Raw genomic sequence first — 23,302 nt, 5'->3', positions numbered from 1 at the left:
AAGAGCCAGTCACTGAGTTCATGTCAGAGACAGTCCCTGCTCCCCTTACTAGGGAACCTACTTGGAGACTGAACTATGATGGGCTATATCCGTGCAGGGGTTCTAGGTTATCTCCATACATGATCCTCGGTTGGAGTATCAGTCTCAGAAATGACCTCTGTGCCCATAATTCTTTTTCTCTCCTTGTGGAGCTCCTGTCCCCTTTGATTTTTTGAGCTAGACTATTTGTCCTGCTTTGTTAAAAAATGTTAGGAAAATCAAAGTGTAACTGTATGATTTCCCCCAATCTCCTCCATTTCTGCCATTGTTATATGATATGTTTTAGATGTAACAATTTCCCAGTGGTTTACATATTAAAGAGTTGGATTCACACCTGATACTATTGAGAAGTTGTAAAAAATTAAAAAGATAGTGGCTCAGTGATAAAGCACCTCAAATGTATAAAGTCCTAAATTCAAGCCTCAGGGCTGAAAAAGAAATAGATCAAAACAAAAAGATAAGACCTTGTGAGAGGCCTATCTTTAAGTAAACAGGAAAAGGCCCCTTCCGATGACCTGTATACATATAATATATTATTTAAGTCAGTATGTCTGGAAGGGTCGTTATTACGCAGTTACAGTGAGGTAAGGTAATGGGTACTCAGTGGCTAACTATACTATGTACTCATTCACTGTCTCATTTATTTCTTATTTAAACCCTCTTGACTAGGTATTATTATTCATTTTTTTTAAATATTAAAATTAAAAAAATAGCACCTATGAATAGCATCTATGAAGAGCATGGGGACTGGCATGTGTTCAGTATTTGTCTACATGATGGACACATCAACAGATGAATGATAGGATGGGGAGATGAGGGCTGGAGAATAGGGAACGTCAACCTTCTGTTAGATGTTTTGGAAAGGAGTAACATGAGCCAGATTTAAGATTAGGTAGGTCAGATAAGGGGGAGGGCTTTATACACAATGGAAAAGAGTAAGAAGAGAAATTTGTCAGCTTCAGGACTATACACATAAAACATGCCCTGGGTAGTCAAGATTCTTTCCTTTTTTATAAACTCCAGCCACATATACACTATGAAAGCCACATCACTGTATGGGGGTGACTAATTTTTAAATTAGAAATGTATGGATATTTTTAAGGTTTGATAACAGAAGGAAAGGAAAAGTCTCACAGTAACTGATATGAAGGAGGTTACACCAAACAATAGCTGTCTCCTCCTCTCCAGCTGCTGCTTTCAAGTTGGATTCAGATGATTTTGAGAGAGAAAGCCATACATACAGCAGACTATAATGACAATGACCTTCACTGGGATTTCTATGAGGCAGAGAAACCATATGATCTATGAACACAGATTGGTTTTAGTCACACCCAATTTCTATCAGATTATCACCCATGGAACTAAAAAATGCCTTGTTTGATTCTGTGACTTTCTACCCAGCATTTGTTAGGATCAAAGGACTCACGAATGGCTCTGGGGTTAGGAGGAATTAGTACAGTTAGAGAGGACCTGGGTTCAATTCCCAGCACCCACATGGCACCTCACAATTGTCTGTTACTCCAGTTCAAGGGCTCTTATGTCATCTTCTGGCCTCCACAAGAACCAAACCTGCACATCCACATGTGATTTTATATGTGTGTGTGTGTGTGTGTGTGTGTGTGTGTGTCTGTTCTGCATATGATGTCTACATGTATGTGAATATGTATATGAATATGAGAAGGCAAAACAGTCAAACACATAAAATACAAATAATACATTTTAAAGGACTCAGTGAACAACCGAAGAAGTATAGCAGTATTCCAGGCTCATGGATTTCGTTAGTCTTGCCATGTTCCCCACCATTCAGAGGCAGCTAGCTTACCATTTAGAGTCCTCTGAAGACTGAGGTACAGCACCAATTAGGCATTAACATCTTGCAGGGTATTAAAAGGCTCTCCAGGAGTCTGTATTCATTCTTAATGACTATCTCACATCAAGTGCTCTTTCTCTGAATTCATGGGTCTGGTAACCAGTTAGTGGGGCTGAGATGGCATCGCTCATCATACTAGTAAGCCAGTTGTCTGCTGGTACATTTTTGGCTTCTTAGCGTCTTGTCTTAGTAACCTTATGCTTCAATAATGACCTATCTTCATTCCAGAGGTGAGAATGCTTCTAGCAGTAGGTGTGACAATTTTCCATTTAACTAGAAGTGGAATCTGATGTTCAGTGATTGTTTCTCCTGCTTCTGAGTCAAAAACCGAAGAGAAGAAGAGAATTACTACGTGGGCTGTAGTGATTGGTCTGAACTACCAAGAGAACACTGACATCCTCAACAATGGGACAAGAAAAAGCAATGTCTAAATCAGAAGACATTCCTTGGGGGCTCAGTCTTGACAAGCAATGAATAGATATGAAAATGCAAAAGTGAAACTTGGCTGGTTTCACTAAATGGTGAAGAGCCCTCAGGAAGGAAGGACTGCCTCTCCCTGCTAAACAAAGAACCAAGACGACCTAAATTTCTGCTGAAGGCAAGAATGGAAAACAGGTGCTTATAAATAACAGCAATAAGCAGGTGACAGTTTGAGAAGTGAAAACTGTAACACTAGTGCTTTCTCCTTATTTTCTTATATGTCTGAGAGTATTATACATATGGGAAATACATATCCATGTTGTCTTTCATCTCTTATTCCTTGATGATCTCATATAGGATTTATTGACTTTATATCATAGTACTTAATTATTATTCATTTCATAAAGCATTTCTGAGATTTATATCACTGGCTTTCTGGTTCCCAGGCCTTGAGACTCAGACTAAATTACACCATTAGCATTTCTGGTTCTTCAGATGGGGATGACATTCCACAAGGTTCTGAATTTGCTTCCACAACTACTTGAGTCAATATGAATTTCTTCTTATATATCTCTGTCATTGGTGTGTATGAGTTCTGCCTCTCTGCTAACCCTCACTAATATAGCAAGGGACTTAGAGACACCACAATAAGTTATAAAGGTGAAAAAGAAAAACTTAAATGAGTTTTTGAAAACATGTAGGAAATAAAGGCAGCATAGCAAGGGATGGGAGATGGTATACTGGCAATTACTGAGAAAAGAAAATTAAAACACACAGTTATTTGAAAAGGAGAATAAAATGTCCATACAGGTTCTTTTAGATAGCTGTCTTTTTTCTTTTTACTATTGCTTCAATTCATTCTACCAGAATTGCTTTTCTAACACACACATTTCCTTAAAGTCAAAGTCTGTATGTGTTGAATTACATATACCAAAATGTACACAGTGAGGACTTTTGTTATTAGGTTTAGGATCAGATAAATGATATGATTGTTACTCATCTTTTCTTCATTATTTTCTGGTATCTATGATCATCCTCTATTCTGTTTGCTGTGTTCTTAATTGTCATCATCAGGATGATGAAAGAGTTTCATACCACAGATGTTGACAACAAACAAATTTGTTGCTTTGGAAAAGGAAACTCCAATCTGTAGATAAATGAATGTTTGAAAACACAAAAAGAAATTGTATTTATAGATGAAACAGCTTATCTGATGTTCTGGAGCTCAGGCTGAGTATATCTGACATAAGGAATGGCTGCCATCCTTATTCTAACAAGAATATTAATTGTTCTCCTCTTGCCTGGCATCTGTTGCCACAGCTCAAAGCTTGCTCCTTTGATTATATTTCATAAGATTGAGAAAAGGCCCACTCCTGACCTGACTCATTTCCCTTGGTGACATTATTAAGTTTCATTTCAGCAGCCTGGAGGTGAAACCCATCAACCAATCAGCAATCTCAACCAGCAGGTGGCTTTGTGTTAGGAGTGTCCTAGGAGCACATAATTGAAATTGAGGACCTAATCTGTGCATACGTAACAGCAAAAAGAATAATGAGGGCCACACCAAGAGGAACTGTCTTTTGGTAGAATAGAAATTTGGAAAAAGGAGAAGTCAGGGTAGATTAAGTAGCCAAAGATTTTATAAATTATTTTTGTTATCAATTACTATCATTATAACAACAATGGTTAGCATTTTGAACATAATGTATTCACCACATGCCGGTGCAAAGCAAGCACTTTGTGAGCCTTCTCTGATTTAATAACCTATTATTATTCCTACTTATGTAGAGAAAACAATGTAATCTTATTACCCCCCTCTTATAAATGGAGATATTTAAGTTGATTAGGTAATTCATTCATACTCATTAGAACTATGAAAAGCCGTAATCCATAATTTAATGTGAGTTTTCCTAACCCCGAGCCACTATACTTATTACCAAGACACAGGAAGGTATTTCCTAAGGTTTGTAGCAGGCTGCAACAGGCAGAGCTTCTCTTTAAAATGTATGGAGAGTCTGTTAGGTAGGGTAGAAGAGTGAAAGCATTTCTGCAGAAGCTTGTGCACACACCTGACACAGATGAGTACATGATATCCATGACTCACAGTGGAAAAGAACATCTCCAAAACAGAACATTTGTGCCCTGGAGTTCCGGAAAGCCTGGGTAGGTCCATTTTGCACAGTTAAACTGTAATTCTGCACAAAGCAGTATGGAGCAAGAAGCTGTTTTGAGATATGGGAAAGCAGGTGCTACTTAAGAAATGGCAATCATCCTAGAAACCAAAATCTTTATCAAATTAGGTGGCCAAGAGTCATAACAAACTATTCAGAGTAATAAAATAAGAATAGGCAGTTTTTCTGTCAGGTTTGGCATGTTTATTGGTGCTATCCTTATTCAGCTCACATGTGGGCAGTTCTGTTGGTGAGACTTTATGGGTGTAGATTCTGATATTACTAGGAGACACATGTCATAGAAAATTCCCCGTTCTTCTGGCTCTTACAATCTTTATGCCCCCTCTTCTTCAATGTTCCCTGCCTTGGGTGAAGGAGTGTTTCATAGATTTATCCATTGAACTCCACTGGACTCCACAGCTCTACGTTTTGATTGGTTGTGGTTTTCTGTGGTGCTCTTCATCTCCCCAGGGACGAGCACACCAGCTGGTTGTCCAGTGCCAAACAGCCTCAAAAACATGCATATATGTAGCAATATGAGGACTAAACAGTTTATATTTAGGAATGTATATATGTATATGCATGAAATAACAATTAGCAAAAAGAAGAGGCCATGAATTTGAGAGTGTGGAGAGGTGTGTGGCAGGGTTAAGAGAGAGGAGAGGTAAGCAGAAAGTATCGTTAAAAAAAAGAAGAAGAAAAGCAAATTAAAAACAGGCAGAGGAGGTCATCGTTCTATCCCTTTCCAGTAACATTCCTGAACATCTATGTGTTAGTTACTTTTGCATTGCTGTGTCAAAATGCCTGGAAGAAACAACCTCAAGAAGGAAGTTGAATCATTGTTTTAGATTGTTTAAGTCTGGCATAACAGAGGAGAATTGGCCAAGCTTCTCAATAGAAGTATATGATGGAAGATGCCAGCATGAAAGCTGGCCAAGAATCAGAATGTCCTGACTGGGATCCAGAGATGCTCTTCAAGGGTCTGATCTTCATGACTTACTTACCCCAGAAAGACTCCAGGTTACAAGGGGTGCACAGGTCTTTCCATCTTCCCAACCAACACTATCTGCTAGAGGAACAAACATCCAAAACATGAGTCTGTTGGAGACATTTCGTGTTCAAACCACAACAAGCATTCAAGAACAGGAACTGTGGAGTTGCAAAGGAAAACTCCAGGTTTCATTCTCTCAAGGAGTCTTTAGTCTGGTCCTTGATCACAGATAGTTAGAACGGATGAGAATCAAGAGAAGGTGAAGGAAAAATTCTCTGAGGGGCGAAAAAACATATACCAAGAAAACTGAAAACGAAATTTTTTTGTTTTTTTTCCACTTTATTCACTTTGTATCCCCCCATAAGCCTCTCCCTCCTCCCCTCCCGATCCCACCATCCCTTCCTCTTCTTCACACATGCCCCTCCCCAAGTCCACTGATAGGGGAGGTCCTCCTCTCCTTCTTTCTGATCTTAGTCTATCAGTTCTCATCAAAAGTGGCTGCATTGTCATCTTCGGTGGCCTGGTAAGGCTGCTCCTCCCTCAGGGGGAGGTGATCAAAGAGCAGGCCAATCAGTTCATGTCAGAGGCCGTCCCTCTTCCCATTACTATGGAACCCACTTGGACACTGAACTGCCATGGGCTACATCTGTGCAGGGGTTCTAGGTTATCTCCATGCATGGTACTTGGTTGGAGTATGAGTCTCTGGAAAGACCCCTGTGTTCAAATTTTCTTGTTCTGTTGCTCTCCTTGTGGAGTTCCTGTCCTCTCCAGCTCTTACTATTTCCCACTTCTTACATAAGATTCCATTCACTCTGCCCAACAGTTCGCCATCAGGCTCAGCATCTGCTTTGATAGTCTGTAGGGCAGAGGCTTTCAGAGGCCCTCTGTGGCAGGTTCCTAGGTTGTTTCCTGTTTTCTTCTTCTGGCTTTCAGAGGCCCTCTGTAGCAGGTTCCTAGGTTGTTTCCTGTTTTCTTCTTCTGATGTCCATCCTCTTTGCCTTTCGGGATGGGGATTGAACGTTTTAGTCAGGGTCCTCTCTCTTGCTTAGTTTCTTTAGATGTACAGATTTTAGTGGGTTTATTCTATGTTGTATGTCTATATGAGTGAGTATATACCGTGTGTGTCTTTTTGCTTCTGGGACAACTCACTCAGGATGATCCTTTCCAGGTCCCACCATTTACCTGCAAATTTCATGATTTTCTTATTTTCCTTATTTCCTTACTCCATTGTATAGATGTATGTTTACAGTTCTCAATAAATAGTAAATATAACTATTAATAAAAGAATATAGGTGTGTTTATTCTGTGTTTCATAACTTATCTCGTCCCTCAGTAAAACAGAAGTAGACCAGGGCAAAAGACAGGAAGAGCAAAGGAGATGGTGCTTGCTTCTGCAACCTATGGACCAGATCACTATGTTTAGAACGTCAGGGCTTGTATGAACAGAAACTCCAGTAACAGGAGCCCTCCTCCACATCCAAGAAAGGGACTTTAACAAGCAAAGTATGTGTGAAGTGGGGTGAGCTACAGAGCTTGGGAAGAGAATAATTAACATTTTATGTAAGGCAAAATCCTATAAGCATATGGAAATCACAAAAAAGAATTTGAAATAGCAGAATGGGTTTCTTTGATGCCAATAAGACAAGACTGTGCACTTTAATTTGGAAGACATGTCTCTGACAATGTATGTTGAGAATATATAAAAGCATTTTAACTTGATAATAACAATGACAATGGGGAGAGTTGGACAACAAAAAATTTTAACTGATTTCTTTTTATTTTTATTAATTAAAGTTTATTTACTTTGTATTCCCCCCTCGTAGCTCCCTCCCTGACAACAACAAAAATTTAAGTTTTAAATATACATGGAAGCTTTCAGATTTCACCCATGAATATATATAAATTTGTAATAGTAAGTTCATAGAAAGTTCACAAATCAATAGAGAAATACAAATTTAAACTATATTTAGATACCAATACAAATCTATCAGAATTATTAAGTTTTAAACTTTTAGTCACTAATAGTATCAAGTGTTGTTGACAATGGAAAACTGGGGCACTAACGGACATACAAAATGATCAAGCCACCAGGAAATACTGTGGTAACCTTTTATCAGGTGCTTTCCAAATGGTTAAAAATCTCATTTTTAAGTGTTTGTTCAAATACAAGGAGGACATATTTACAGAAGACATAATGCAAATATTCTTAATAGTTTGTGAGTAGGAGTCAAACACTGGTAACAGTCCTCATGCCTATCCCTTCCTTTATGACTGCACAAGCAAATTGTTATCTACCCCCAAATGTAATATTGTCAGTGATGAAAAAAGAAAGAGATGTTGGTTACACATCAGAAACAATATACTAAATGCAAAAGGCATATTGTTTGAGTCCACTTTATCTGACGTTCTGTAAGGACAAAATCATACACACAGGAGCAAAAATCCTCCAGAGGCTAGCAGATATGTGGGGACGACTGGAATGTGGGACCAGATTACCTGTGCGGTCAATCTAAGGAGCAAAATATCTGCGTGGTCCCCTGCATGAGAAATCCATGATCTTTGTGGGCGATGAAAAGGGAAAGGGGAAGGTGTGGTGGGCACTGGTCAGCCAGTGATAACTCATTACTTCTGACAATGCCTACCTCAGAGTCCATCCTTGCTTAGACTCAGAGGCTGTTAGCTGAATGTGCCTCTTCAACGTGTCATTATCCGCTCTGCATGACCCTTCAGTAGACGTGAGTTTTCCCTAATCATTCGCATCTCTGCTAATTAAAGATGCTTTCCCAGCAGGAACTTTGAAAAAAAATTTTTTTTTCGCTTGGGGAAATCATAACAACCACATTTACTGACAATGTGTTAGATACCTGGGTGGTCTGACGTATCTTACACTCTGAAGTGGATTTTCTTTTCATTATATTCTACACTAGAAGCTTATAGTCTCTGAACCAAAAATTTACCTTTAGAAACATTGCTGAACATGAATGAAACATCGTAAGCAGTTAATTGATGCAATACAACTAAACATGATATTTCTGCTCAAAAAGCACATAAATATTAAACTTAAATATTGAAGTTAAATAGGACAGGTGTTATCCTAGGCACCTTAACTCACTGAATTATTATAATGCACATGGAAGCCAAGAGTGTCGGTTACCATCAACCTTAATAGAAAGGGTAATCAGCTTTCCTAAGGCTACATAGACCGTAAGTGTAGGGACTAGAATGTGAACCTGAGCAGTTGTAAGGACTTTTACGCCCACCACAACACACTCTCTTAGTGCTGTACGCCTGTGCTACTGTTTATTTATGAACCAGGAGTCATACTTGTACTGAGAATCTTGTGGTTTGGTTTCTTTAAAAAACACGGAAGTATGAGAATATGTTTTCATTTTAGTCCCAGGTGTGGGGATATGGGGCTGCTTCACAGTAGCTGACTATAATTTGCCTCATGCCCTAACAGAGGTGTGGTTTTGCCAGCTGAAGATAGTTTCTATAAGTGTGTGAACGTGGAATTCTGGGAACTTTCTCAGAGGATATATAAATGCTAGCTAGAGCCTCAGTGAGTTGGAGTGGCTGGTTGGAGGATGGATGCTGATGGATGCTGTTGGTTGCTGTGGTTTTTCAAGTAGTTCTGTGCAAAGAAACAACAAAAAGAAATTGGATATCCTGACGATGAAGATCAAACTTGCCCCTAAAAACCTGACCCCAAATCAGCAGGAAGTAGTCTAACTATAACATCTCTCCCTTTCCCCTCTATTCTTTTTTTCTCTCCTATCTAGTGTTAGGGGGTTGAAAGGGAAGAGGTAAAGGGGTGAAGAATGGTAAAAGAGAGAAAGAACCTACAAAGTAGCAAATGCCAACTACATAAATTGTTGTGAATACTTATTGTGTGAAAAGGTGTAAACAATGGTAGAGTAAAACGAAGAAGAGGCTCCAAGGGACACAGAAAGTGTGAACTGAGGTGTGCCTACAGAGCTTGGGAAGTGAATATCTAGGCAGAAGTGGCAGAAGATGGAGATTCTTCACATCATGTTCAAGAAAGAGGATGCAAAAAAAAAAAAATCAACAGTAAAGGACAAGGACTAGATGGAGAATTAAAAGTAAGAGTCCAGCATTTTGTGCAGTTTCGGTTTAAAGGAGAGTAAGAGCAATGGCATTATTTTGACTTAACTAGAATTATGACTTCATGTCACGAAACTGACCACTGTATATGATACACATGAATTCAATTACTGCATTGCGCCCTGTAAGTTTGTACACTTAAAGTAACAGTAAATAAATGATTTAAAAAGATTCTTTCTCCTGTCCTCTCCAGATCTTACTGTTTCCCACTTCTTTCCTAAGATTCCCTACACTCCACAAGGAGAGCAACAGAACCAAAAAATATGAGCACAGGGGTCTCTCCTGAGACTGATATTCCAACCAAGGACTATGCATGGAGATAACCTAAGACCCCTGCACAGATGTAGCCCATGGCAGTTCAGTATCCAAGTGGGTTCCATGGTAATAGGAACAGGGACTGTCTCTGACATGAACTGATTGGCCTACTCTTTAATTACCTCCCCCTGAGGGGGAAGCAGCATTACCAGTCCACAGAAGACAATGCAGCCACTCCTGATGAGACCTAATTGACTAGGATCAGAAGGAAGAAAAAGAAGTCCTCCCCTATCTAGGGGAGGGGCATGCATTCAGAGGGTGGAGGAAGGGAGGGTTTGGGATGGGAAGAGGGAGGGAACCACAGGGAGGGAATACAAAGTGAATAAAGTGTAATTAATAAAGAAACAAAAAGATTCTTTGTGCCATCAAAGATACCTTTTGCTTTTAAACTATGGCTCCCTTTAGCCCTGAAACAAGGATATTTACTCAATTATGTTCGTAGCAGCTCTATTTGTAATAGCCAGAATCTAGACACAATCTAGGTGTCCCTCAGAGGAGGAATGGATACAGAAATTGTGATACATTTACACAATGGAATACTACTGAGCTCTTAAAAACAAGGAAAAGACAATGCAGCCAGTTCTTATGAGATCTGATAGGCTAGAGTCAGATAGAAGGGGAGGAGGTCCTTCTCTAACAGTTGGCTAGGAGAAGAGTGAGGGAGGGTGGGATTGGGAGGAGAAGAGGGAGGGGGCCACAGCCAGGATACAAAGTGAATAAATTTTAATAAATAATAATAATTTTAAAAAATAAAATAAAATGTCTTCTTATTTTTGTCCTTTCATTGAGTATATAAAGGCCCTTTTATCCAAGCAAATTAGCAACCATAAGTTCTTCCATCTCCTCTGTTCCTCCCTTTAGAGCTGAGGGTTTCACTGACTCGACTGGTTCATTTCCCCTGTACTGAACCTGCTGAGGTCTGATAGCTTCCTTTATATATAAGGAGTCTACTGATACACGAAGCCACTCATGACCTCTATTCAAGGTCATGCCACAATTAATCCTCTTGGAATTTACTCTACCCTGTTGTGTCACAATTCTTCTCTGATAGATCTATGCCGATTCTTTTTTACCAGCTCTTATTCCATATGTTACTTTAAGGCCCATATGCATTGAGCTCATTCTATAGGCTGTAGCCTGATTAGAAATGGTATGGATTCCTTGGTTTGCCTGTGGTATATATGCAAGATTAGAGTCTCACAACAGTGTGATGCAGCCATGATCATTCAGGCCTTTACAGCCATTGAAGCAGGACATTCTCCCCAAGCATGGTTGGATACCATAAAAAGCTAAAATGATACGCTCAGGATGCGAGGCTAAGCACTGCACTCAGGGTCAGCCGCTTTGGACCCAGAGAAGAGCATGTCTGATTGCATGCGGGTTGATGCCCCAGGTCCCGCCTCTGAGAAAAAGGTATCGGACGGGTCTGATGCTCTCTGGGTGGATGACACCTAAATGAACATCTGTACAAAGTCCCAATTTATTTCTAATATCAGAGATCAGACCTCTACTCTTGCCTGATGCGTCTAAAACAAAAAGGGGGAACTGTAGAGAGCTGCGGAATGCTATGCCTTAAAGATGGAGCTGGTTTCCGCCTTCCACCTTCCCGATGGTGAGTGCTCTCTGTCACGAACAACTCCACATTTGGCTAAGGCCGAGGATCTGGCTTGCTTCCATGTATGTGGACCTATCTGCATTGCCCCCGTGGCACGCCTGGGTTGGCTACCCAGAGGCTATTTAAGCTGTGGGCTGGCTTTCCCCGGGGTCCGAGGATTGTTCAATGTTCCTGAATAAACTGCATTGAAAAAAAAAAAAAAAAAAAAAGAAATGGTATGGATTAGGTATGGATTAGAAATATAACCCTAAGAAGCAAGCTTCACCAGGAAATTCATACCAAAAGGAAAGAAAGGAGAATATTAATATGGCTAAATTTAGGACTTTTAAATTAAATAAGGTAGACTTAAGCTGGATCAAAACTCTATCTAGCATGAAGACAATGAAACGGGATGCTGAAAAGTGACTGAACTGAGCCTGTGGGTAAGATGGTGGAGCTAGATGTTTTTAGTCTAGCTCAAGGTCTTTCACATGCATGAAGATTTAAGCAAGTTTTCTGTACTTGTAGCATTGTTACAAGTCGAGTTGGGGCCCTGTGCTCTCTAACAATGAGCCTTCTTTGGAAAATGGGCTTACTAACAACTCTGATGGTGGCTATATTCTGGCACTCTGAGGAAAGTCTGTATTTACATTTCCTGTTTCAAGATGTTCACAGAATTCTGCTCTAAAATACAGGAAGCTCAAACTTGTGCAGAGGCATAACAGGTTGACTGGTTTATTTGTACTCTGTTTCTGTTCCCACCACTAACTAAAGCAGTGCAGTTCTTGGCAAATGAATTCTGGGGATACCTCACTATTTTTAAAAGAAAATACAAGTATCCTTCTCCTGACATATGTTTGTCAGTTTTTGTCAAATTCATAAATGTGAACCCTTTTTATCCATAATAGCTCTCAGCCTGTATATTCTTGGAAAACTCTCTGTATGACTGTTATGTCATCTGAGAGCACACAAAATATCTTGAATCTCACCAATGGTCTGTTAGCATTAGTTTCTTTCTCATTCTGTGGAAAACAATGCACTGTGATAGTTAGAAGGCAGGTCAATATCAAGATAATCTCTCACTGCCCATAACTAGGGTGAAAGTTGTCTGAAGGTTACATCTTATTCAACTCCTGTAATAGATATTCACCTAGCTAGTTATTTAAATATTTTTGAATAATCATCAAAATTCTCAGCTTGGTTTATGCCAAAGAATAGAATGGTAAATTAAAAAGTCTTTGCTCTCAAAAGAATCTCCTGGCAGAGGTATAACAATAATTGATGCTCAGAAATTAATATTATAAAGAGGGGTAGGAGATGGGCTCACTTGATAAAGCTCCTACTATGAGAGCATGAGGATAATTTGCTTGAGTCAGAGCCAATTCACTCAGGTTTTTGGAAGGTTTGCCCAATGACTCGACAATGCTGCTTTTCCTGGCAGATAGCTGTCCAGGTAATGGCCATGCCAGTAGTTAATGACTTACTTATCTAAGTGTGTAATTGGTGTCACTATGCAGTATGTATTGGGAACCTTTCCCTATACATGGTTTTGTGGTAATAGACTTCAAACTTAAATAGCAAAGATGGATGACTGTTTATCCCATCATCACCACGGCAGGCACTGTGTGAATTTCTTGGGAATGGCAATGGGAGGAAGCAGGGAGCCAGATCTGTTCTCAATGGAGATCTCTGCAGTCAGTGAGCACAGTCCTAAACAGGAAGAGGAACAGGAGATTATCTAGAGAACTTGAAAGACAGTAGAAAGTTTCTGACAGAATGCAGTCTTACGGAGCCTTGATGTGACATGTAATCACGGGGTAGCCAAGGGACCATGAGCTATGGGAAGATGATGAAAGAGAAGAAGGACAGTGTTTTCACAGCAAGTACTTTATAGGCTGTTCTGGCTCCTGACCATGTCACGTCTCCTTGGTCCTGGGCTGCTTCATGACATATCTGTGTGTATACCTCTTAGAAATTGATACAGTATGTCAAGAATTATCTCAAAGCCCTTAACAGGATCCTGCATTTTAGACAATGGCCAAATATGATAACTGACTTGCACAGCTCAGTACTGTAAATTATTATCAATCTGAAGCATGGGTAGTAGATTCCAAGATTATGCTGGGGGAATGGTTTAGTAGTAAAGTGCACGACCTGCAAACACAAAGACCTGAGTTTGGACCCCTGAAGCCCATATACAAAGCCAAGTTTGATAGCATGCACTTATTTTCCTATTGCCAGGTGACTGTAGAAGTCAGAGACAGGAAGATCCCTAGCAGAGCTCTTTGATCAACTAGTTTTGCTAAAACCACTGAGACCCAGGTTCAGCAAGAAACCCTGCCTTTAAAAAATAACTTGGAGCCAGATGCCATGACACATGTCTGTAATCCCAGCACTCGGGGAGGCAGAGGCAGGCAGGATCTCTGTGAGTTGGAGGCCAGCCTGGTCTACAAAGCGAGTCCAGAACAGCCAAGGTTACACGGAGAAGCCCTGTCTTGGAAAATAAACAAGCAAACAAAATTTGGAGATCAACTGAAGACCTGACATTGACCTCTGTCCTCTACATACACATGAACCGTGCACCCTCCCAAACACACACGCTTCAAACCCAAAAGGACCTGTGTTGATGATGCCAGTCTTCAACATTTTCCCATCACAGCACAACTAATATTTTGCCTGCTAGATTTTGTGGACCGTATTAAGCTAAGTGGAGTGTTCTGATCAATCTAGAGTTACTTGTCTTTGTTTTACAACCATACAAGGATGTCAGAAACACTTTGTGGTTGCTTGGTTGTTTTTGTAAAAATGACAAAATCAAAAGACAAAGAGTGGATTTCTCAGTCCGTATAACAGTAATTAGGCAGAACTGCTTAGGTGAAAGAAATCTATTAAAACAGATCTGTGTTTGGAACTAGAGGAACCTTTTTTTCACAGCCCCTGCTCCTGAGCAGATAAGACCATCTGCACTCTACACACACAGGCAAAGAAAAGGAAGGTTTATCCCTGCCCAAACACCAGGGATAACAATGAGAGGTTTTGTGTTGTCCAACAAAGGTCCGAAAGAACCTGAGGGAGCGGCGAGGAAGCAATCAACACAGAAGAGGCCTCTCCGTGCTGCTGCTCTGGAGCCTCAGTGTGTACACTCAGCCAGAGGGAGTCGTGCCTGTCAATCAAAACTGTCTAGGACTGTGCTCACCGACTTCCAGATTTCCACTGAGAACAGACCAGGCTCCCTGCTTCCTCCCATTGCAATCCACACAGTGCCTGCCGTGGTGATGATGGGATAAACAGCCATCCATCTTTGCTATAAAGTTTGAAGTCTATTACCACAAAACCATGTATAGTGAAATGTTCCCTAAAGATACTACACAATGACACCAATTACGCATTTAGATAAGTAAGTCATTAACTACTGGCATGGCCATTAACTGGACAGCTATCTGCCAGGAAAAGCAGCATCTGATGACTTACTAATAAAGTTAACTATTTAATATGATCTCTCCATATCACCTTAGTTTGAAAAATCATAATGCATATCTATTCTTATAGAATAGAAGGCAAGCGATTTTAGTTTACCTCATTAAACACAACCAGGAACTTTGGGAATATATTATTTCAGTTGGCTAATGTTGCTGGAAGGCAAAATACTCAGTAAACAGATTTCTTTATCACTAAAAGTTAATCCTCTAGATGTCAAATACATTCGTTCCCTCTTGTTACCTTTACCAGCAACATCCAAAGTGGAGACACTTTGTGGTCCATTTAGAGAGTGAGTGTCATTCCTCTAGCCTTGAGTCAAGTCCTTCTGCTCTCCCAAAGAGCCGGGCTTTCCATAGATCCCCAGCAGCCCTTAAGGAAGTTCAGCTCAGTTTTTTCAACCTATTTAAATAATCTTCCTGAGAGCAAACCCTGATCAGTGCTCATTTTCTGAGTACAGTAATTCATGGATCCCCACAGCTTGTGGAATAAAGTCCAGATTGCTTAAGCCCCACCATCATTTAGGTTCCATTTACTTTGCCAGTCTCTTGCCTGACAATCATCCACAGAGGTGCTATAATCCAGACATACCAAACAGTCCGTAGGACTCTATGTGTTTATATTTTAGTGCTATTTGATGCTATTAACCCTTTGCTGGGTTATCGTTAATTCTTCTCCCATTGCCTAATCGATGGCCATGCTTTTGTGTCTTGGCTCATAACTGACCTTTATTCCTCATTGTTCCCTGTAGACTCTAGAAATATCAATGCAATTGTTCTCACAATTTGCCTTGCAACTTTTTAAATGCCTGTCACACTGCTGAAAGTATATGTTAATACCTAGCCTACCAGGTTGGCAGCTCAGCTCCATGTGGGTACCCTAGTAAGGGGAACAGGGACTGTCTCTGACATGAACTCAGTGGCTGGCTCTTCGATCACCTCCCCCTAATGGGGGAGCAGCCTTACCAGGCCACAGAGGAAGACAATGCAGACAGTCCTGATGAGACCTGATAGGCTAGGGTCAGATGGAAGGGGAGGAGGACCTCCCCTATCAGTGGACCGGGGGAGGAGGCATGTGAGGAAATGAGGGAGGGAGGATAGGATTGGAAAGGGATGAGGGAGAGGGTTACAGCTGGGATACAAAGTAAATAAATTGAAATAAATTTTCAAAATTGTTTTTAAATGCTGGGAAAAAAAGATGTCTCTCAAAGGTGAGAAATATATTGTCTTCCTCCTTTTAGCCCCGCTCCAAATACAGTTCTAGATATTTGAAACAGGTAAATTAGCAGATTACTTAGTCATTTTAATTTAATCCACCTTCTTTTGACTTTCTCAATTCACTTCCCACCTACTTCAGCAACTGCTTCCTTCAGTAACCATAAGACCCCAGAGGGCTCCCTGTGCGTAGATGTAAAGTGTTTTTTCTTTGTTTGTGTGTGTGTTTGTTTTTTCCAGACATTCCCTTGGAAACACCAGCTCTGCTAAAAGGTTGTTTCCCTTTACTTTGAGCGATTCTGTCCTCCATTTCTCTACCCTGGGACGTTTGGCTATTCTGTCATTTCAAACTATAATCTACCCCAAGGCTCATTAGTTTCTTTTCATGTTGCTGTGACAATCCAACTGTAATAAAAATGACTTAAGAAAGAAAGGGTTCATTCTGGCACACAGTTCTAAAGGAAGCGTGTCATGGTGGGAATTCACAGCAGCAGAAAGCAGAGTGCTGAGGGCTCAGCTAGCTTTTTTCCTTTTCCGCAGTCCAGGGCATCAGCCCCTGGAATGGTGCAGACTACATTCAGGGTGGATCTTCCCACCTACAGGAACCTAATCCAAATATTTCCTCTCAGGCATTGGCAGAAGAAAAATGAGATGGTTCTGAGTCCTATCAAGCTGACGACCCCTGTTAACCACCACAGTCAAATTTTATAATCAAAGTTTTAAAACAGTTAAAATCAAATTTTAAAACAGTTTCTTGATATTTTTTCATACATTCTATTTAAAAAGAAGAAAACTGTATTATAAATTTTTGAGGGTGCCATGGTTTGTAATCTTTATATCTCAGGCACTATTAAAAAGCTAATAAAACTTTCAAAAAGTGTTTAGCTTAAAACTGTTATATTATTTAAATATGGACATCACTTTTTTAGTAAAAGCAATATTTTAGATTTTCTTTTTTGTTTCTTTCATTTCTTTCTGTATTCTTTTTCTTTGTCATAATTACCATATTACTTAAAATTAATATTTCCTAATAAAATGGTATTTAAGTCTAGTGTTTTTTTTTTTTAAGGAGATGAATACAGAGACAAACAGGTAGACAAAAGACAAAAATGAAATGCTACTTTAAAAAAATAACAACACAAGGACCAAATATATCTGGGCACAGGGTCTTTTCTGAGACTGACATTCAACAAAGGACCATGTATGGATATAACCTAGAACCTCCACTCAGATGTAGCCTGTGGTAGCTCAGTAACCAATTGGTTTCCCAAAGTGAGGGGAACAGGGACTATTTCTAACAGGAACTTAATGACTGGCTCTTTGGTCTCCCCACCTCCGAAGGGAGGAGCAGTCCTGTTAGGCCACAGAGGAGGGCTTTGCAGCCAGTCCTGAAGATACCTGATAAAACAGGATCAGATGAATGGGGAGGAGGTCCCCCCTATCAGTGGACTTGGAAAGGGGCACGGTGGAGATGAGGGAGGGAGGGAGGGACTGGGAGGGAATGAGGGATCGGGACACGGCTGGGATACAGAGTTAATAAAATGTAACTGATAAAAAAAATAAAAAATAAAAAAAATAAAAAAAACAACAAAATGTATAAATTGTTATAATAGCAATATTGAAAATAATCTTGGGTTTTCTCAAAAAATAAAAATAGAATTATAACATGATCCAGCAGCCCTATTTCTTGGACTGTGTTAATTTATTTTGTGTTGCTGTAATGAAATACCTGAGGTGATCTAACTTTATAAACAACAGAGATTTTATTTAATTCATGGTTCTGTTTGGTTCTCAGATTGTGTGGGTCCCCAAGGTTTTGCCTCTGGTGAAATGTGTGTGGAAACAAGAGCTTATAAAACAAAACAGTGAGAGAGTGGGTCAGCCTTGCTCTTATGAGACCTCTTCTGGGAGAACTTCAGAGTTCTAGTCTCTGCTAAGGGACTCTTCAGCAACCGAAGGCTGTCTGCGTAGCCTTCAGCTCTTACAGGTTCCATGGTGTCCTGTAGCACTACAAGGAACCAAGCTTTCGCCAGGTGAATTCTTGAGGGAGAGAGACGCTTAAATGGTTTCTAAGCCAATGCATGAGACTATTCGCAAAAGTAGTGAAATTGGTGTCTTGAAAACACTTGTGCTCATTTCAGCATTGTTACAGAGCCAAGATAAAGCAACAGCTTAAACTCTGCCAGTGGATGGATGGGTAAGTTGTGTGTGCATGATGCACTAGCATTCACTCTTGATAAAAGGTTGTCAGGCTGTTTGTGAAAGCAGCAATGAACCCAGCAGGTGTTACGTTAAGATGGATAGTTCAGACACAGTACAGTAGCTACTTCATTTCTCACTTGTATGTGAAACCTGAAATAGTCAAACTTCCAGAAGCAGGGACTGCAAAGGTGCTGTCAGAGGCTGGAGAGGAGAAACAGGAGGGCGCTGGTTAAATGGCCTAACTTTTACTTATGTAGGATGAGTAAGTTTTGCAAACTTAATAAACAGAATTACGACTGCAACTTACCATTTTATATTTACTCAGAATTTGAGGGTAGAAATAATATGTCATTACCACAAAGGAATAAAGTGAAAAGGGAAAATGACAGCTGTGTTAATGGCTGTGTTATTTAGCTTAAGTCTGATATCCAGTTTCCTTTGAATAAGTGTATTAAAATTTTAAGAAATCTATCTACCTACCTATCTATCTGTCTATCTATCTACCTATCTATCTATCTACCGATCTGTCTGTCATCTATCTATCTGTCTATCTATCTACCGATCTATCATCTATCTATGTATCTGTCTGTCTGTCTGTCTATCTGTCTATCTATCTATCTATCTATCTGTTACATGTCAGTTGTAACCCACAATTAAGTAATCATAAAAAATAAAATATTTCCCCCACATTTTTGGAAAATAATGTTTCTTTAAAAATGTTTCTGTTTTATTTTTACATATAATAGGGTTATTGCTATTTGTTTTAGATAAACATATTTCAATATAATACTTATTTAACATATTATTATTTTAAATATGTTGTTTAAATATATTAGATAACATATATAACGCATTTACTTTTAATTGTCATATTGTTGAGATATTTTTGTGTCTCTTAGATAATAGACTTCTATCATTCATTTAATTAGAAAATATTTTCTCCCTTTTTGTGGGCTATCCTTTTACTTTCTTGATTGTTTCTCTGACTAACTCAAATGAATGTTTGTATAAAGAATAAGAAAGAGTTTCACATTGACTTTTTTTACATGTAAATTTCCAGCTGTCCTAGTAGGTTTTTTGAAGAATCTATTATTTTTCCAAGTAGAACATCTTTTGTCCTAATTTTCTTTGCTTCCAGTCTGCACTAGCTGTTTTTATAGCTTAACTCCAAAGTATGCAAGGTCAGACCAAGCAGATAATTTATGAAAATACGTGACATGAAGTCTACTCAGAATCAATTAATTTAATGGCTATAAAAATATGCTGTAAGATATGTGAGGAAAGCAAGTCACTAGTGCAGAGATGAAATTTTTCATGTAAAACTCACCTTACAGTTTTCCTTATCTCTTATAGACTAGATTTCCTGGGGTTGTATCAGAAAGTTGTGTTAAAACATTTTTATGTGGTAAATTTCTTAGTGTTTGTGGGGATTGGCTTTGAGAAGCTTTTTCACATTTTAATACTTTGGTTTTTCTATTTTTTTTTTAGAGGAAACAACAGCAAAAGTTAGAAATTAGCTCCAGGATTTTTGATAACTACACATTTATTTTACAGAAAAAAAATGCTATCTTTAAAAGCTTCAAAACATTAGAACAAATGAATGAATTTTTGGACTGGCAGTGACTTAGTAAACAGTTGGAGATTTTCTCCAAATATGACAAAATTGATGTGTTAGCTGTCATTATAATATACTAGCTAAGCTAATTTAACCAATCAGTGAGGTTACTACAGAAAGAAGTGCCTAAATTTTGTCAGACTAAGCATGCTTCATGAAGAAATATTAAAACCAAGCAGCAGAGCTTAGGGAGCTCAGCTGTTTGAAGGCACACAAAAGGCATGAGTCAGATCCCAGGATCCATGTTGTCAAAACCCACTTCTGCTTTCTTTTACAAAGCACAAAGCCTTGTGTTTGGTTCTTAGCTCAGGAAAGCAAACCAAAACAACCAAATAAACAAACAAAAACCAATCCCCTGCCCCCTAAAAACCTTGCATGAAAGTGTTAGGGAGAACTAATCATATATATTTGAGCGATGAAGAGACTATTTAAGTTTAATAAAGTTAAACATAAACCAACATTTGAAATATGTAACTAGAATTTGCAGAAAGATCCATAAGGAGAGATCACGTACTTTTTTTCCTTAAGGAGAATTTAAGTTTGCCAAGCTGACTGCTGTTTTTAAGACATGTCTCGCGTGGTAAGACTCTCTGTGTTGCATAGGTTTACCCTGTTTCTTCCTGTGGGGGTCTAGAAAGTCCCTTAAATTTCGGCCCACTTGCTAGATGGAGCCATTTTAGCATGGGTTGAGGTAAAAAAAAATGCAAGTTAGGGAGAATCGCCAATGACACATAGACTAGCAAAAGAGAGCTGCAAAGTGTTTCTACATGAATTGGGTTTCATCCTGTTTTCGGCTGCTATTGTTTATATTGCTTGGTGATGGAGTTGAGTTTTTCGGTAAGCCTTGAGAGCCCTGGAGTTTGTGGGCACTTGCCTATTTTGGAAATTTTTTAGCTTAGTTATTTTGAATCATATCTTTTTGGTCAGTCTTCACAAGTGCCATGCAAGATAATTTAGTCAGATTACCAATCAAGTGCTTTTACATTAATTTTCTTTCACTAGAGTTTTATAATCTTTTCACCTTAGACATGAGTCTATTATGATATTTGTATATGTAAAAATCAATAACAAAAACAAATATCATCCCAAGGTTAACATTCAAGGGACCGAGACCCCAGAGCAAGCACCTAGTTGAAAGGGTGCCTTGCCAAAGTTTTAAACTTTGCATCAAATATGATGGAGTGCTGCCTTCAGAGAAAAGAAAATGATGCAAAGATGAAGAATCTCAGCAGCAGCCAGATAGACTCCAATGTCTGTTTTCAGATAGCTGATTTTAAAGTCACTATTCTAAACAGTTTGTGTCTGCTTGTCCATCCTAAAATAACTGCCATGTCAATCCATGCGTTTCTCCATAGAAAGAACAGAAACTGGGGCACGGAGGGGTCAGACCCTCTTGGACTTGTGATAGGTGGTGAGGGTGGAATTCAAACCCTGCTGTCTGGATTCAGACCTTTACCTTCTTCACAGCAAATCGTTACCATTTCTCCAAGTCCGCAAGAATGGCAATCCCACCAAGAAGACAAGATATAACCGTCTAGGGAAACAGCTCTGTATACAATGACTTATCTTCGCTTGGCTGCGATGTAGCTAGAGGCAGAGTGGTTAACTAGCATGTGTAAAGACCTCAGATTGAATTTCCAGTGCTGTATACACAAGCAAACAAACAAACACCATCCTGTTACAGTAATGGTTGTGTTACCATTTAGGGTGTTCATTGGATTGGTTTTCCTCTGCTAATTAAAGAATTAAAAGGCAGAGGCGGTCAAAACAGGCAGCAGTAGGTAGCAAACTTTATTAAAGAAATAAGCACAGAAAAGAAAAAAGAGGCCTGGAATCTTATTCAGCTCTGGTGGCTTGCAATGGGTTTCCTTCCCCTAATTTTGGGTTGGTCAGCTTAAGCAGAGAAAGGGGAGTTGATAGGCCCACAGCTTTAGGCAAACGTATTCAGGACCAGCCTTGATCATATGATGGGCCAAAAAAATATTAGCCACAGTAACATGAATTTTCTTTTCTTAGATCTTTCATAATCTCTGATGAAATCCTGTTTACAGGGGAGCCAGAGGTGAATTCACTCAGTCCCTCATTGCACCAGCCCTCTTTCAGCAGAGACCCTTGAGGGCATCTTGTAGAGTTTTTACACATTACTACAGGAGAAAAGAAGAGACTGTCTAGGAGCACATGTTACTTACAGATTTGGCATCAAGTATACTCAGTGTTGATTTTAATTCCTTTACAGAACATAGGAACATTTCCGGTTTTTAAAAATATTTTAGGCTAACCCTTTATTTTGAGAAATCTTAACCAGGCAAATGTATATTTCATAGTATGACTTACTTTGTTACATCCCGCAGTCAAAATGTGGGTCTCCCCATCTAGTAATAGTGAGTAGCCCAAAGCAGTGGCAATTGCGCATGCTGTTTCAGAGACCCTGTGGCCTCCCTGACCACGTGCTTTTGAGAAGTATTCTCATGCCTGGCACTCCAATTTTCATTTAAATACTCGTATGTCTTCTGGGAGCAGCAGTCTCCACACTGGCAGGGTTCCTCCATTCAAACTCCTTAAAATCATATTTTGAAACTCTTGTTCTATCTAGTGGGTTTCATAAAACTTCTCACATGAATTAGTTTTTAGCCCTCTTCCTACTCCCATCTTCCCTCCACCTCCATCCCTGCTTAGACCTTTAATCATCAGTATCCTTCTACCTATTCTCATATGACATGCTTTCTACTGTTCCCTCCAATTATATTCCTAATTGGATTGGGAAGTTGTAGTTTATGTATTTTTCATACCTCTGCCTTTAGGTTAATTTTCTACCACACCATATCATTTCCCCTATCCTCCCTCGATTCTCCCCCCCAGAGATCCAAGAGTAATTAAGGTAGTAGGTACACCCACAGGAAGACAAATTTTGGCTCCTTGTCAATGGAAAACTAAGATGAACAGAGACGAAAAGGAGATGTTCAACTGGAAGGAGAAATGAGTCACCTGTCATTTGAGGTATCCATTAGTATGCTGGGAAGGAACAGGTTTTGGCTTGCTCATTTCCTGAAGCCCAGGAACAATTTTTAAAACCAAAAGTGCTATGATTCTAAAAATGTCCAGGGAACCATATTAGGATGAGATGTTTGTTTGAGAATTCATACTGAGTTATCATAGAGAAAATTATTATGCAAAGTAACAAGCCAGAACTTACTGCCTTTTAAAGCACTTGTCTTCTCTCTACCAAACCAAAATGATTCATTGTCATGTGCAGATAGTCTTCTTCTTTGGAA

The sequence above is a fragment of the Meriones unguiculatus genome, chromosome 21 (assembly GCF_030254825.1).
Source record: "Meriones unguiculatus strain TT.TT164.6M chromosome 21, Bangor_MerUng_6.1, whole genome shotgun sequence".
In the NCBI taxonomy this organism is placed as follows: Eukaryota; Metazoa; Chordata; class Mammalia; order Rodentia; family Muridae; genus Meriones; species Meriones unguiculatus.
This window is presented reverse-complemented; position numbering follows the sequence as displayed.